The sequence below is a fragment of the Mesocricetus auratus genome, unplaced genomic scaffold, assembly GCF_017639785.1.
Source record: "Mesocricetus auratus isolate SY011 unplaced genomic scaffold, BCM_Maur_2.0 Super-Scaffold_100676, whole genome shotgun sequence".
Lineage (NCBI taxonomy): Eukaryota > Metazoa > Chordata > Mammalia > Rodentia > Cricetidae > Mesocricetus > Mesocricetus auratus.
The window spans coordinates 179,600,787-179,616,612 of NW_024429266.1; the positions used below are offsets into that span (position 1 = coordinate 179,600,787).

General features: G+C 47.0%; 2 protein-coding genes across 5 annotated transcripts in view; one reads left to right on the forward strand and one right to left on the reverse strand.

The window, feature by feature from the left end:
- The window catches only part of Fbxl14 (F-box and leucine rich repeat protein 14), a 31,725-nt gene extending 21,408 nt beyond the window's left edge, over positions 1 to 10,317 (forward strand). The window contains exons 2-4 of one of the 3 annotated variants that reach the window (XR_005873667.1): positions 3,300 to 4,820; positions 5,446 to 5,507; positions 6,324 to 10,317. The gene's annotated coding sequence lies outside the window, so the exon portion shown is untranslated. Of the gene's footprint in view, positions 1 to 3,299; positions 5,370 to 5,445; positions 6,254 to 6,323 lie in introns of those variants that run through there. The other 2 variants (XR_005873666.1, XR_005873668.1) reach the window with 2 other exon arrangements.
- The window catches only part of Wnt5b (Wnt family member 5B), a 111,311-nt gene that overhangs the window by 67,120 nt on the left and 28,365 nt on the right, over positions 1 to 15,826 (reverse strand). The gene's annotated exons all lie outside the window — the stretch shown is intronic.

A 15,826-nucleotide genomic window follows, 5' to 3' on the forward strand; every position in this document is an offset into this window, starting at 1 on the left:
CGCCTCTCTTGCATTAAGACCTACTCTGCGTGGTACAGAGACACAGGGCAGATACGCATGATCTCTCTTGTTCAATTCTTTAGCAGCATTTTGAGATTTCAAAGTTAAATAAAGAAACCCCAGTGAGCAGAGGACGGCACTGCAGGAGATATTTATTTTCATTTTCAACGAAGCTTTTTTTTTCTCCCTTGGGGCCTTATCTGTCCATATATGTCCATACAAAAACATTATTCTTAGAGTCCAGTCTGTCTACATGTGTTTGCACAGACTTTTAAAGGCAAGCAGGGATACTCTGGAGATATACTGACGACGCATTTAGGTTTTTCCCATCTAGTTTATTCACTACTGACCAAAAGAACTTTGGAAATACACTACTGAGTCCATAAAAAGAGAAGAAAGTCCCCTAGCTTTTCTAGTGTATTCCCACAAAACCTTCCCCATAGCAGGGCTAGAACTGCCTTATAACTGTTATGTTAATAACCTCCAAAACACCCGGCCTGAGTCTAGGCGTGGTTTCCAGGCAGGGCGAGGCCGGCTCCTGCTGACAATGCTCTGGCACAGCATCTCCCCAAAGCCTGCAGCTTCCACCCAATTGTTCAGGCAGGCACGAGGCAGGACTTCAAAGCTCTGTCAGGCAGTACGCTTTGTTTTTTGAATCCCTGATGCTCTGGGATCTTTGGGAACAGCTCTGAAAACTCCTCAGCTTCTTAGCTTAGTGGCTGTGTTCTCTGTCCCAACATCCTCAGGAACTGCTCTGACAACAGCTTTCACTTAGCACAGATTCTCATCTGATTCACTGCTTTGCTAGGGGAAGTCTTTGAATGACCCACATGAGAATCACCTACGTACTTGCCAGATGTGCATGGGGCGCAGGGTTCACCACCCACTTATTCCTAGACATTGCTTGTTAAAAATGCAGTTGGATCACACTGCTTGCCTGCTTCAGAACTTTCATTCGCTGCCCGTTCATAAAGAGCAAAGTCCTAGCCCCTCATGATGGGGGCTCCAAGTCTCCAGTGTTGCCAGAAACTACCGCCAGGCACTAACCTCCTAAATTCCCGCCTCTTACCAGGCCAGCCAGTCAGCCTTCCTCTCCCTCCCTCCCTCCCTCCCTCTCTTCCTCTCTCTTTTTCTTCGCTCTTCCATGTCCTTCCATGAATGTGCTGCTGGGCTCCCTGCCTGATTAGGGTTTGCTCAAATGAACTCTAGAAAACTGTCACTGTGACCTACACGGTGTCTGAGGCTACAGGCTGTCCTAGTACTTTGCATTGCCCTCTCTGAGCAGAATGTAGCTAGGCATGGGTGGCTGTGTGGTGTTCAGGGGCAAGCGTGAAGGTATGCCCTGCCCATCCAAGAAACCTACCTCAGAGCTAGGAGGGAACAGCAGTGAACAAGCCTGAGTGCCAGCTTCACACACTCACAGCTTGGCAGGAAGGGATCATTATGGGTAATTCCTAGCATGTGTGACAGTGTTAGGTTTTGGCGTGTGTGTGTGTGTGTGTGTGTGTGTGTGTGTGTGTAAGCCAGAGGTTGACATTGGTGTTGTCCTCTTATTCTTTTTTTTAAAGATTTATTTATTTATTAAATATACAGTGTTTTGCCTACATGCCAAAAGAGGACACCAGATTGAATTGTAGATGGTTGTGAGCCACCATGTGGTTGCTGGGAATTGAACTCAGTACCCCTGGAAGAGCAGTCAGTGCTCTTAACCTCTGAGCCACCTCTCCAGCCCCCTCTTATTCTTATATTGAGACAGGGTCTCATTATGCAGACCAGGCTGGCCTCAAACTCATATACATCCTCCTGCCTCAGTTTCCCAAGTGCTGAGATTAAAGACATGTTTACCACAACCGGCTTCACCTTATTTTAAAGAATTAATTAATTTTGACATAAGATCTCTCACCAAGCTCACCGTTACAATTTGACTGGCTGGCCAGCAAGCCTCTGCCCGCAGTGCTGGGGTACAGAGCAAGCTGCTGCACCCATCTTTCTCTATATGGGTGCTAGGGCCCATAATTCAGGCTCTCCTGTTTGCATAGGAAGCACTGTGCCCACCGACTCATCTCCCAGCCTCATGAAGGGTATTTTGAAAAGGAAGATCTGGGCTACTCGGCACACCAGAGTCCACTGATTCTCCCGAGGAGGACAGAGTCCTTGGCAATGACTCAAAATGAGGCAGGGACAGCCTTGCAGCAGTGACCTTATCAGCAAAAACAAACCTATTAACATCTTAACATTGACTCAAAAGTCACACTAGTAACTCCTGTGTCCCTGTCCCAAAGTAATTGTGCACGTGGAGGCCAGAGGTCAGTGGAGGAGTCTAAGCTGCTCTCCACATTAGTTTTTAAATGGGGTCTTTGAATGAAATCGGAACCCACTGATTGGCTAGAATGTTTGGCAGGGATCCATAGGTCTTCCCTACCTGTGACCCTCACTAATAGCACTGGGGTCATGACCTTGTCCTGCTTTTATGTGGGTTCTGGGAACTCACACTCAGAAATTCATGCTTGTATGGCAAACTTAACTGGTGAAGATATCTCCCAGTCCACCAATGTGCGTGCGTGCATGCGTGTGTGTGTGTGTGTGTGTGTGTGTGTGTGTGTGTGTGTGTGAGAGAGAGAGAGAGAGAGAGAGAGAGAGACAAAGAGAGACACACAGAGAGAGACACACAGAGAGAGACAGAGACAGGGTCTCTTTATGCATCCTTGGCTGATCTGGAACTCACTGTGAAACCAAACTGGACTCAAATTTGAAATGAACCTCCTTGTTTCTAAGAGCCCAGCTCTGGGATTACAAGTATATGTCACTATGCCTAGCCATAAGGAAAGAATTATAATGTTTAAAAAAAAACACATGTGACTAAAATATTGCAAACGCCTTGTTTGTCTGTTGTGCTAGGGATGGGACCCAGAGTCAATACAGGTATGATGGCACACGCCTCACTCATCAACAACATAGCCAAGAGCCACACCTGTGGTGGGATCCAAACAGATCTCTGCCTTACAATAGGAACACACAAAACATGAGCACTAGACCCTGAATATCAAAGCACACCAGACCCAGCCCTACACTCTGGTTTATTGTGTCCCTGTGGGCAGTCTACAGCTAAGATCCTAGCTGCCACTTGAATTAATTCTGTCTGCATATATCCCTGCAGGCCAGAAGAGGGCACCAGATCTCATTACAGATGGTTGTGCCATCATGTGGTTGCTGGGAATTGAACTCAGGACCTCTAGAAGACCAGCTAGTGTTTTTGTTTTGCCTTTTAATTTTTTTGTTTTTGTTTTTTTTCTTTTCAGACAGGATTTCTCTGTATTGCTGGCACCCGTCCTGGAACTCCCTCTGTAGACCAGGCATTGAATCCCTTGGAGCTGGACTTACAGGTGGCTGTGAGCCCCCTGACAAGGATGCTTCCAACAGACCAAAGTCTTCTGAGTCTTCTGCAAGAGCCTCTGATAATCACTGAACTACACCTCCCCCCCTCCCCGCCAACTGCCTTCCCTTTGATTCAACGTTAAAATTGCTTGCTCTTCCATTTGGTGATAAAACTTTTTAAACCTTCAGTCAAAGAAACAAAATCCCTTCACTGGGGCCAACCTGCCAAGATTAACAGAAGATCCCACTGGTTTGTTTCTTACTTTTACTGGAGAAAAATTAACTTGCCGAGCTTCACAGTGACCCACTTAGCATGGCGTTCACAGCTCAGATGGCACAAGAAGGAACACACGTGGTGAAATGCTGGCCCCTTACTCGTGGTCTGTTTCATGCAGGTATGAGCTAACAGGCGACTTCAACCTCACCTATCACACTCCCACCCTGACTGTCAGCTTCAAGGACACAGACTTCACTGCAAGGTCACACTGAAATGGCAAGGCACTGGAATCCTTTCACTTGGCAGGTGGATTTGTGCAAGGCCTTGGAAGCCTTATGTATCCAGTACTTTGAGAATAGTCCCCATAATCACAGCCTACTAGATACCAATTTGGGATGGACACAAGGCAGATTCTATTCTATCCCGAGGGTTGGGAAAAATAAACTCTACAATTAACTATCGCCATGTAAAAATATGATATGTTCAAGTATATCTAAGCTATATGCAGGATCCTATTCTACAGGAGTGACTAAATGACTTTCCGGACTAACAGTCACAGGACCAGCTAATGATTAGTGGTAAAATAAGGCCACCCAGGGAGAGCCGTGCTGCTGGTTGGGGCATATCTAACTGGCCAGTGTTCTTGACCAGGAACAAAGTGGAAGGAGCTGAGTTCTGAGGTAGCATGGGGCAGCCACTCAGACCCTAAGATCCCCAGTCCTGGCCCAGACACAGAGCATTCACCATACCCTAGAACTGACATGGGCACCGCTCCCTCTTTAACCCCACTCAACTCTCCCTTCATAGCCAGACAAGAAACCGCTCGTGACACGAGCTGCTGCATCCAGGGAAGACGGCAGTCACTCACGGAGAGCACGATGTTCCTCCACTCAGCTTGCAGCTGTGCCATCCCCTGCCCCGCCCCATCGTGGCCCCGCCTCAGAGCCCGGGGGCCACACTTCCACTGGCAGCTCCTGCATCTCTGCTCACCTGATAGGAAAGGAGCACCAGGAATGTACGCTCCCAGGAACTCAACCAATGACTGGCAGGAGCTGCACGTGTGGACTCCAGCCCTGGTTTTCTTGGACGTGTCCTACCCTGGGCAGAAGGCTGGAACTCCCATGGATCACAGCGATCTCCTGCTACTGACTCCACAACCACGTTTCATTGGCCGCCTTCCCTCCCATCATCTCACATTCCCACACCTCCCTGCCGGGCCATTCAGCAGGTTTGTGGGGGAAAAACAAACCTGTGTTATTTACTTTTCTGTGTCTGTGAGAAAACACCAAGACCAGAAGCAACTTCGGGAAGCAAGTTTACTTTGGTGTATGTTCTGGAGGGATAAGAGTCCATCACAGGGGGCATGGCAGTAAGCAGCAGGCATGGTGGCAGGGACAGGAAGCTGAGTCTCACATCTTCAACTTCACACACAAAGCAGAGAAAGCAAACTGGAAGTAGGATGACGCTGTAAAATCTCAATTCCACCTCTAGTAACACTCTTCCTCCAGCAAGGCCACACCCCCACAGACTCCCCAAATAGCACCCACAATGGGACCAAGGTTTCAAGTACAAGGACTTATGGGGGACATTTATCATTTAAACCACCCCAAACCCAAAGTAAGACCAATATTCTCTGGGCAGGATGCCATACTGACTGTGGTAGTTTGAATCAGGATGGCCCCTACAGGCTCATGCATTTGAAGACTTGATCCCCAGTTTATGGAACTGTTTGGGAAGGATTAGGAGGTGTGGCTTTGTTGGAGGGAATGTCACTAGGGGCTGGTTTTGAAGTTTCAAAAGACTCTATGATTCCCAGTGCTTGCTTTCTCTCTCCCTCTGCCTCCTACTTGCAGATCGAGATGTGAGCTCTCAGCTATTTCTGCTCTACCATCATGGACTCTCACCCTCTGAAACTGTAAGCCCAAATTATACACTTTCCTTTATAAGTTGCCTTGGTCATGGTGTGTTATCACAGCAATAGAAAAGTAATTAAGACATAGGTCAAAGCTGGGAGGTGTTAACCAGGAATGAAAAGAACTTTAACTTCAATTAAACATGCGTGCACACACACACACACACACACACACACACACACACAGAGCAAGATTGGTTTTCTTAGAGTGAATTTCCTATGCCTGTCAGTTCAGTTCATCCTTTCTTTGTGTAAACAAAGGTCCTCTCCCTCCCCCCCCGTTGGTTTCTCTGTGTAGCCCTGGCTGTCCTGGAATTCACTCTATAGATTAGGTTGGCTCTGAACTCAGAGATCCACATGCTTCTGAGCTACACCCCCACCCAACCCATGACAATCTGTTAAATTGGTGCCTTTAGACTACCCAAATTATATCATAAGTTTATAGAATAAATTTTCTTTGCTAACAGCCTTCCCTTTCCTACTTTTTAAGTGGTTTCCATAAAGTTTATTTACATATAATCTAAGTCCATTTTTTTTATCAAAATCTATTTTCATACTCTATGCTGACTGACAGGTAAGTACATGTACTCTATGATAATGCAATCCCAGTTCCTCCTTCCTACTCTTTGTATGACTGCTGTCACTGCTTTACTTATTCTTATGCATACACATATAAGTACAAAATATACTGCTGCTGTTATTATTTTTATAAACTGTTAGATCAATTACAATAAAAAGGTTTTCTTTTACCTTTTTTTCCTTTCTCTAATGTTCTTCCTTTGGGTAAATACAAATTTCTGACCTGTACTTTTCTTTTAGACTTATCTTATTGCTATGTATGTGATGCCTGGTGCACACAGGACAGAAGAGGGTGTCAGAGTTCATGGACCCAGAGCTTGGCATGGCTGTGAGACCCTGATGGGTGCTGGGAAGGGAACTCTGGTCCTGTGCAAGAGTGACAGCTGGTCCTGACTGCCGAGCCATCTCTCCATCCCGAGACTTTGGAATCTTTTTTTTGTTTGTTTTTTGTTTTTTACGAGACAGGGTTTCTCTGTATTGTTTGGAGGCTGTCGGTCCAGCACAGCCTCGAACTCACAGAGATCCGCCTGCCTCTGCCTCCTGAGTGCTGGGATTAAAGGCGTGCACCACCACTGCCCGGCGAGACTTTGGACTCTTATGAGATGCTGACTCTCCAAAGAGATGGGATTTTTAAAAGACTGCGGGATTTTTCAACGTTGTGCTATGTTTCATATTGTGGTATTAATGTGAACTCTTGGGGACAAACATGAAAGGAAAGTTAACGTTTACAGTGATACATTTATGTGTCAAGTTGACAAGGGGTCAGTTATCCTGGTTAGTTTTTGTCAACTTGACATAAACTAAAGACTCCTGAGGAGAGGGACCCTCAACTGAGGAATTTACCCTATCATACTGGCCCGTGAGCATGTCTGTCAGGCATTTTGTTAATTAATGATCCATACCTGGGGACCCAGCCCACTGTGGTCTTGGGTTGCCCAAAAAACCAAGCTGACAAATCACAGGAAACACATGGGTAAGATTCCCTCCATGGTTCCGCTTCTGTTCCTGATTGAGTTTCTGCCCTGGTTTCCCTCAGTGATGGACTATGGAAGTAAAAGCCAAGTAAACATTTTCCTCCCCAAGTTGCTTTTGGTGGGTGTTTTATCACAGTCACAGGCAGTCTATCAACTACCTAGCCAGGGGACCACTCCTCAGGAAGGCTGACTCACTTAAAGCCATGCTGAAGAGATGGGAGGAATACATCATTCTCTTTTCCTCCCCTAAAACCCGGACTTCAGGACTGTCACTTATGGAGCAGCCATGCAGCTCTGCTAAGCCTGTCCACTTAACTCAGAAGGGTGTAACATTCCCGTTTCTTTTCTTTCTTTTTCTTTTTTCTTTTGGTTTTTCCGAGACGGGGTTTCTCTGTGGCTTTGGAAACTCTCCTGGAACTAGCTCTTGTAGACCAGGCTGGTCTCAAACTCACAGAGATCCGCCTGCCTCTGCCTCCTGAGTGCTGGGATTAAATGCGTGCGCCACCAACGCCCTGCTAACATTCCCTTTTCTATCTTGTTTTAAAATAGGGTCTCAAGATGCAACCTTGGCTGGCCAGAAGCTTCCTTTGTAGACCAGGCTGGCCACAGACTCACAAAGAGCTGCCTGCCTCTGCCTCCTGAGCCATGGGACTAAGGGCTTGTGCCACCACACCCATCGTCTTCTTTCTGGGTACTAGCTAAAATCTAAACTTCCATTTTTTCTGACACTTTAGACTGTCTCTGAAGTTCCTCTACTTTAACTGTGTAGCTTTCTTGCTGCTATGGGCCTGCTTGCTGGCCCCAGTCAAAAGGCATGGCTACCTGCCTTCCTCTTCTCCATGTCCCTCCTCCCTGCAGCTACTGGGGTGTACAGATGGCTCAACCTGATGTTTTCTCCCCATCCCTCATAATAAAATTGTCCACAAGCATCCTACAAACTCCTGCTTTAAATCACTTTACTAATATGAACTCAAAGGAGAACCCATTTTCACAGTAACACAGAAGTTTCAGGGTGACATACATACATACATACATACATACATACATACATACATACATACATGTGACGTCCTGAAAGACTTCACAGGGATCTACCTGCCCTGCCTCTGCCTCCCAAGTGTGGGGATTAAAGGTGTGGTGCCACGATGCCTAGACTCCTAGTAACACTTTTCGGGGCATCACACGTTTGAGAGTAGGATTGTAGCATCTACCCTACTTGAAATACCTTGAGCTTCCTGGATCAATGGTTTGTGCCTGGCATTATCTTGCAGAAATCCTTAGCCATTGTTTCAAGTATTTCTTCTCCCTGTCCTGTCCTTCTGGTGTCCCCATTACATGTCGTTACACCTGTTGTGCTTGTCTCAGAGTTCTGTTTTCGTGGGGAATTTGTTTTCTCTTTTAATTTAAAACCGATTTACTATTCAGTATCCCTAAAATGGCATAAATATACATTCATATTTGTATTTATATATTTAGAAACATATCTACAAATGTTTTGTTTCAATCAGAGATAAGGGTTGGAACATATGCCCTAGACACAAAGTGACACAGGTCATCTGAAGATACTCATTTTTTTTTTTTTGGAAATTTAACTTTTTATTTAGAGTGTATTTATCAAAGAAGGCATGCAAGCATTATACTGTTTTGTTTTTTTTAAACAATCCGATAGTTCTTTAAGACTTACATAAGAGCTCCCTAACTCTCAACTATCATGCCAAAACCTGTTTCCCATCACCAATCATTCCAACCTTTTAACTCGTTTCAGTGGGGAATTTGAGACACAGTCTCACTATATAGCCTTGTTTGACCTGGAACTCACACTGTGTAGACCAGGCTGACCTCAAACTCAGAGACCCGCCTGCCTCTGCCTACCCACTACTGGGATTAAAGGCGTGTATCTCCACAGCTGGCTGTCTCATAGTTCTTACTCGAATCTCTTTATCCCGAATCCTTTTTTCCTCCTAGATTTTCAGCTTTGCAGGTTTCTCCTGGTGCACCCTTAACGCAGAGATGCCTCTTAGCTGTGTCCATGGGGCGCTCCTTCCTTCCTTCCTTCATTCCTTCCTTCCTTCCTTCCGCTAAGTGGCTTTGCTCTTTAGCTTTTCTTTTGTTCTGTTTCTCTCCCATTGCTCATCTGTTCTTACACATTGCCTGCCTTTCCATTAGAGCGCTAGCACATTAATCATCGTCTAAAATTCCTAGTCTGTTAGAGCCAACATCCCTGCGACAGCTGAGTCTGGCTTTGATGTTTGCTCTGTCTCATTATTTGCATGTTATTATGTCTTGAGATTTTTTTTTCCTTCACAGCCAGACATGACTGAAGTCTTAGTCATGTTGCTATACGAAAATACCTGCACCTGGGTAACTTATAAAGGAAAAAAGTTTCTTCCGGTTCAAGTTTCTAGAGGCTGGAAAGTCAGTGACTGGCTAGCCGAATCTGGTGAGGTTTTCCTTGCGTCACGGAGGAAAGCAATACAAGAGAGCACACACAGAAGACAGAACAGAAGAGTGGACGGCTCCTCACTCCTCCATCAGGGCAGCTTCAGACTTAGCCTTTGTTTTTGTTTCAGCTAAGACTCTCATGGAAAACCAGCCAAAGTCACAAAGCCACTCTTTCTTCTGAGTAACTTAGAGTAAATTTGGCTCCTTAAATGTTGGATTGAGCCAGGCGTTGGTGGCGCACGTCTTTAATCTCAGCACTCGGGAGGCAGAGGCAGGCGGATCTCTGTGAGTTCGAGGCCGGGCCGGACCGACAGCTTCCAAAACCCTGTCTCATAAAACCAAAACAAAAAATGTTGGACTGAGTATGCCCACAAGTGTTTGTAACCACCATATTTCCTTCTTGCTCTATGGCAAGCTCACGATTGCCCACCACTAACGTACTCTCCTATAAAGGAAATAAAAACAAAAATCCCCCTACTTCCTCTCCTTGGAGAAGCATTACTTTTGAAGCGGTCCCAATGCTCTCCTTGTCGTGGTTAAGAACTCTTTCTCCACTCTCTTCTCCTGGATGAGCTCCTGGGCTTTGTGTAGGGACATATGTCCTGACTTTTGGGAGCAAGAACTCACAGGGAAAGGCATTGCTACTCTGTGGCGCTCTGCTCCCGGGACCCATCTCCCACCACTGCCACACCGAGGAATTAATGGTTTAACCCACAGACACAGCTGACCTGAACATTCTTGGACTCCAGATTGATGGCTGTGTGGACAGCATGGGACTGACCCAGACTCCTGGAGATTGGGTGGGGGACTGGGGGACCTGGTGGGGAGGGAGGGGGAGGAGGAGAGGGAGAGGGAGCTGGGATTGACATGTGAAACAAGATTGTTTCTAACATAAATAAAAAAAGAAAAAGAAAGAAAAGAAAAATCTCAACATAAGAACTTCAGGAGGTGTGGTGGTTTGAAATGAGAAATATCCCCCTTAGGCACGTGTATTTGAATACCTGGTCCTAGATGGTAACACTGTTTGCAGCAGGACAGGAATGGAACCTCTAGAAGATAGTCTTGCTGAGGAAAGAACATTACCAGGGGGGTAGGTTTTGAGACTCCATAGCCTTTTTCCACTTCTGGCTTGCTCTCTCTGCTTCAACTCTGCAACTTCTCCACTCTCCATGACCACGATGGACTCTCCCTCTGGGACCATAAGCCCAAATAAACTCTTGTGTAAGCTGCTTTGGCCATGGCGTGCTAGCACAGCAGCAGAAGGTAACGAATACAGGAGAACACATTCATAAACTGCTGCAAACAGGCCTCAGTAACACGGTGGTATGCACAAGGTCGGGGATTTGGGGGGGGGGGGGAGGATGGGAGGAATCAGACCGGATTCCTAAGATGAGATCTCAGGGCTTTGGTAAGCCTGGACTGTGAGCTTTACAAGTACTTGCTGGGGGGATGGAGCTGTGAGTTCCAAGCTCTTTATAAACTGGATAAGAAAGGACACACTCTACCCTTTCATCTTAAATAGGTGGGTAAATATGTGTGTGTACACATACACGCACACACAAAGAATGGTGAGAAAGTAAAATACAATTACACCGTGATAGCTGCACACAAGGAATTCACAACTCCCCTAAGAAAACACATCTGGATGACCCGGCTCCTCGTTCCCCTTGAAACATAGGAAGGACTCTGTATTTCATACCCCGTTCCCCCCCCCCTGGAACAATTTCTATCACTTGACAAATCATTATCGTGCGTTAATAATGTTTGCTGGGCCCCAGATGGGAAGGAAATTCAGTGTGCATTCCACAGATGCACTTCCTTCCCCTGGGGGGCTTTTCCCACTGAACAGGAACTCAGGATCATGTGCTGTTCTTTTGCTTGGGTCTGCGGCTGTGTTTCTTATTGTGTTTCTCTTTCTGGTCCAGAGGAGTCATTTTCCACTTTTATGAACTAGGCTGGATCATTTCACTTCCATGAGTCAGGGAATACTTTATGAAAGATGGAGAATTAAAGAGGCCTTGGGGCGGCGATGGAAGGAAGTGGGAAAGGAGGCATGTGACAGCGGCTGAGCAGCCAGGCCAAGCCTCTCCAGGCTGGGATAAAATTTAAGGAAGTGATTTAGTCAGTCTGGTTTGGAAGGTGGGAGACCTTCCTCGGAGATGCGGGGAAAGCTGCTGGGACATGTCAAGAAGAGGCCAGCCTAGGCGACAACGGAGGCCGATTACGCTCTGACTTCCTCTACTGAAGTCCTCTGCCAACGCTGAAGAACTTGACCTGGATTTTTCTGGACACTGCTGCCCGTGTGTGGGTCAAGGACACCACCAAGCATCCTCCCCACGCTGCCTCTGCTCTTCTGTGGGCCCGGGCATCAGCTTTGTGTCTGTGTCCTTAGCTAACAGCACAGCTCACGGCGCAGACACTGATGGGCAGAGGCTGTGGATCACAAAGGCCCAGGGACAGTTACTATCTCATCTGGGAGTTCTCAACCTCACCCCCACAAAAACTGAAATCCTCTTTTTCACACAGTCGTGCTTTGACATAACAGGAACAGAAACATTTATACAGCTGAATGTCCGGGAGAGGAAAGGATCTCTGCTCTCTGTTAAGTAAGAACTGTCTCAGAGTTCAGTCACAAAGCTATAATACTCTGTGGGATGGTGTTTTAAGAGACTGAGGCAAGAGAGTCACAGGTTCAAGGCCAGTGTGGGCTATGCAGAAGCACCATGTGTAAGCGAAACCCCTATGCACAGAGAGGTCAGATAAACTGTCAGGGCCACAGAGCGGGGACAAACATTATTCTTTTTGTGGGGGGGGGCACGGATACACAGTGAGACAGCGTTTCACTGTGTATCCCTGGATGGCCTATAACTCACAGAAATTCTCCTGCCTCTGCCTCTGCCTCCTGAGTGCTGGGGTTAAAGGTGTGCACCATCACCCCCTGGCTTTAAACCCTATTTCTTTATGCTTATTCCTCCATTCTCTCTGCTATGATACCCTGTCCATGAGCATGTCCTCTGAGTTCACGGAGCTACAACGTGGCCACAGCAAGCCACAAAAATGACTGATTCAGTGCTTTCCCTAATGATGCCACCCACTTCCCCAGAAGGAAAGGATTAGTTCTTTGTGCCACATTAGCCCCAATTGGTGATTCTGAATTCCTCTAGGAAGAGTAATATAGGTCAGATTCCATTACATATCCCTACAATGAAAATCTGTCTTCTTTTTTTTTTTTAGATGCAAACACAGCTAAGATCTACAAATTGCCATGAGACTTAATCAGCCAGAGTTTAACAGTGTACTAGATGAGAATTTAGATGGCGTTTGAGGCTTTGTGGTGCTATTTGATTTATATTGTATCTATTCATCTCGTGAATCAGTAATTCAGTGTCAGATGGTTTCCAAATTACTCACTGTGAGGTTGTATATCACAAAGTTCAATACTAGGACACCCTATCCCGGAACCACTAGGGAACATCCCGCCCCATCTACCATCTAGTTGCTGTCCAGGTAGCGAATTCTGATGGAGTTTGTTATGCTTCTGCCACAGAGAAGAAAAGATCAGCAAGCACACAGTAGGTCTCAGAGCTCCTAAGTTCACCCCGGGGTCTCAGGTTGCTCTGTGGGAGGGGCTCTGTGCTCACCTCCTCTCCTAGGTGTTGCGTTATTTACATGACCAGAGTCCTTACTAGAGTAGTTCTGCTAAAGACCCTTTAAAACAAGGCATGCTGGCTAGGCATTTGTCACCTTGACACAAGCTAGAGCCATCTGGGAAGAGGGACTCTTAATCAAGAAAATTCTCTATGTTAGTGGCCTACAGGCAAGCCTGTCAGGCATTCTCTTGATTAATGATTGATAGGTGAGGTGCAGGGCCCACCCCACTATGGGTGGTGCCAACCCTGGGAAGGTGGTCCTGAGTTTTCTAAGAAAGCAGGCTGAGCAAGCCATAGGGAACAAGCCAGTGAGCAGCTCCCTCCATGGCACCTACATCAGCTCCTGCTCTGTCTGCCCCCGCTGATGTGCAAGACAAACCCTTTCCTCCCCCAGTTGCCTTTTGCCAGTGTTTTTACCCGAGCAACAGAAACCCTAAGGCCCAAGGAAAGCCTCACAAGGGTTTGAGGTGAACGTATGTACATATATGAAAGATTCTGGGGTAGAACTTAGGCAGGCCCAGGAGAGCATTTCTCTGACAGGCCCACACCATTGAGTGGGATTGATCAAGGAAGCGGCAGCAGTGACAAGGCCACCAGGAATGAGGAGAACATCTATCTGGAATATAAATTCAAGACCAGGATCCAAGAAAAACATCAAGCTGGAAAGAAAACATTTCAGATGACAAGTTGAGGCTGTCTCTGGGATGTGGCCACTTCGGTTTCTTCTCATGCCTGACAGTTGGGATCACAGCCCATTTCTCAGGGCCTGGGTCCTCAGCACCAATGCCTCCAGCGTGATATCACCAACTGCTGTGTGAGTCCTCAGGGTAGGGGGCCAGGCAGAAGGCCAAATCACACCTCCCCGTTCTCAGAACTCTCAGACGCCAGCCCCAACTTGCAGGCTCGTGCTGGGGGGCTCTGACCCCTGCATGCCCTCACCCACTCTGGCACTTCTGCCCCATGAAGGGAAGGGGATTTAAGAGGCACCGAAGAAACAAGGCGGAGGAGATGAACAACACTTGTGAAGCTTTTGCTAGGACGCTGTGGCACGCATGTCAGGTGCCCAGAGAATGCTGGGCGCTCCACGGGGTAAATGCACCAGCCCCACAGCGTTGTGTGCTATCTGACAGAACAGCGAGGCTACGTCACAATCAGGGAAAAACTAAGCAGAGGCTCCTAAACATCTCAGACTCCCAATTCCACCGCAGTACACACTGCTTCTGCGTGACCTAGCGCTTTTGGAGGCTAACCAGACACTGAGCACACTCACTCTACAGCCCCATAGGGAGAGCGCTGGGGTTTTAACTCAAGCCACACCAGCTGGGAGACTCAGTGACAGAGCACTTGCTTAGCGAGCAGAAGGCTGGACTCAAAGAATTGAAGATCCACTGTATAGCACGGGGGATAGCACCTCTGCCCTTGCTTCCCTGTCTCCAGAAAGGGACTATGGAAGCCTACCTTCACAAGGTCGTGGTGACATTATACGTAGCCAGAAGGTGCATGGTATTACCCACGAGAGTAGCTGGCGGATGCTTCGCCCAATCAGGCATCACCAGCAAGGATCCTCACCACCTATGGCACTGTGCTTGGTTCTGCCCAGGCGGGAGTCATGGAGCAGCAGTGGCACTTGTCAGGTGTCAAGGTGAGGCACTCAGTCTTGCTTAGATTCAAGATGCCTAAGTCTGGGAACCACATACCCGGATATGATTGTGATGGGAAAACCATTTGATAATGTATGGGATTAAGGGTTCTCATATTTGACTATGTATCAGAATTGTCTGCGCAAGTCTCTCTACATATGAGACTCCAGGATCTGTTCAGAGTTTTCAAATGTTCATCTGAAATTTTTATTCAGATATAAATGCAAATATCTACAACTTGGTGCATCTATGAAAATGACATTTTTGAGGTAGGGTTTACTATGTAGCCTAGGATGGCCTGGAACTCATTATGTAGACCAGGCCTGCTTCTGCTTCCTGGATGCTGGGATTAAAGGTATACGAGAGCTATCCCAGGCTTGCAAAATGTGTTTTAATGAAAATGCTCACTATAAATCACTTTAACACAGAGATGAAGATGTGAATGCCCCCCACGTGTGTGTGCAAAGGCCTCAGGGGTATTGCTAGAGTCAGGGGAAGGCAGACAGCACTGGGAGCGGCAGCGAGGAGATGGATAACAAAAGGCCAGGAAGCTGAACTTGAGAAGGGAATGGTGTGGTGAACAGCAGCCAACATCCAGGCTGAGGACAAACTGCTTGAATGGGAATGATGGGAAACAAGCTTGGCAAGCTCCATTCATCTGTTTATCCAGATGCAGTGCTTGGCAGTGACAATAATTCCCCTGAGTCCCAAGAACAAAAAGGAAAAGGGCAGTGCTGGCCAGCATGCTTAATCCATGTGGTTACAACCCACATGGCAATGAGGCCAGTGCTAAGGACCAGTGAGCAGACACAGACCACAGAAGATGCTGAAGGCAAGGGAGACAGAGGTGCACCGCGTCTTCCAAGAAGGATGTGCTGGTGCTGTAGCTTCCAGATCTTCTGAATACAAATCTCATTGGGAACTGTGCCTTGCAGACATAACCAGATTAGAACATGGCCATTTCATGCGACCTGATTCAAAATGACCAGTATTCTTAAAAACACAGACAATTGAGGGGCTGGAGTACTCTGTTCTTC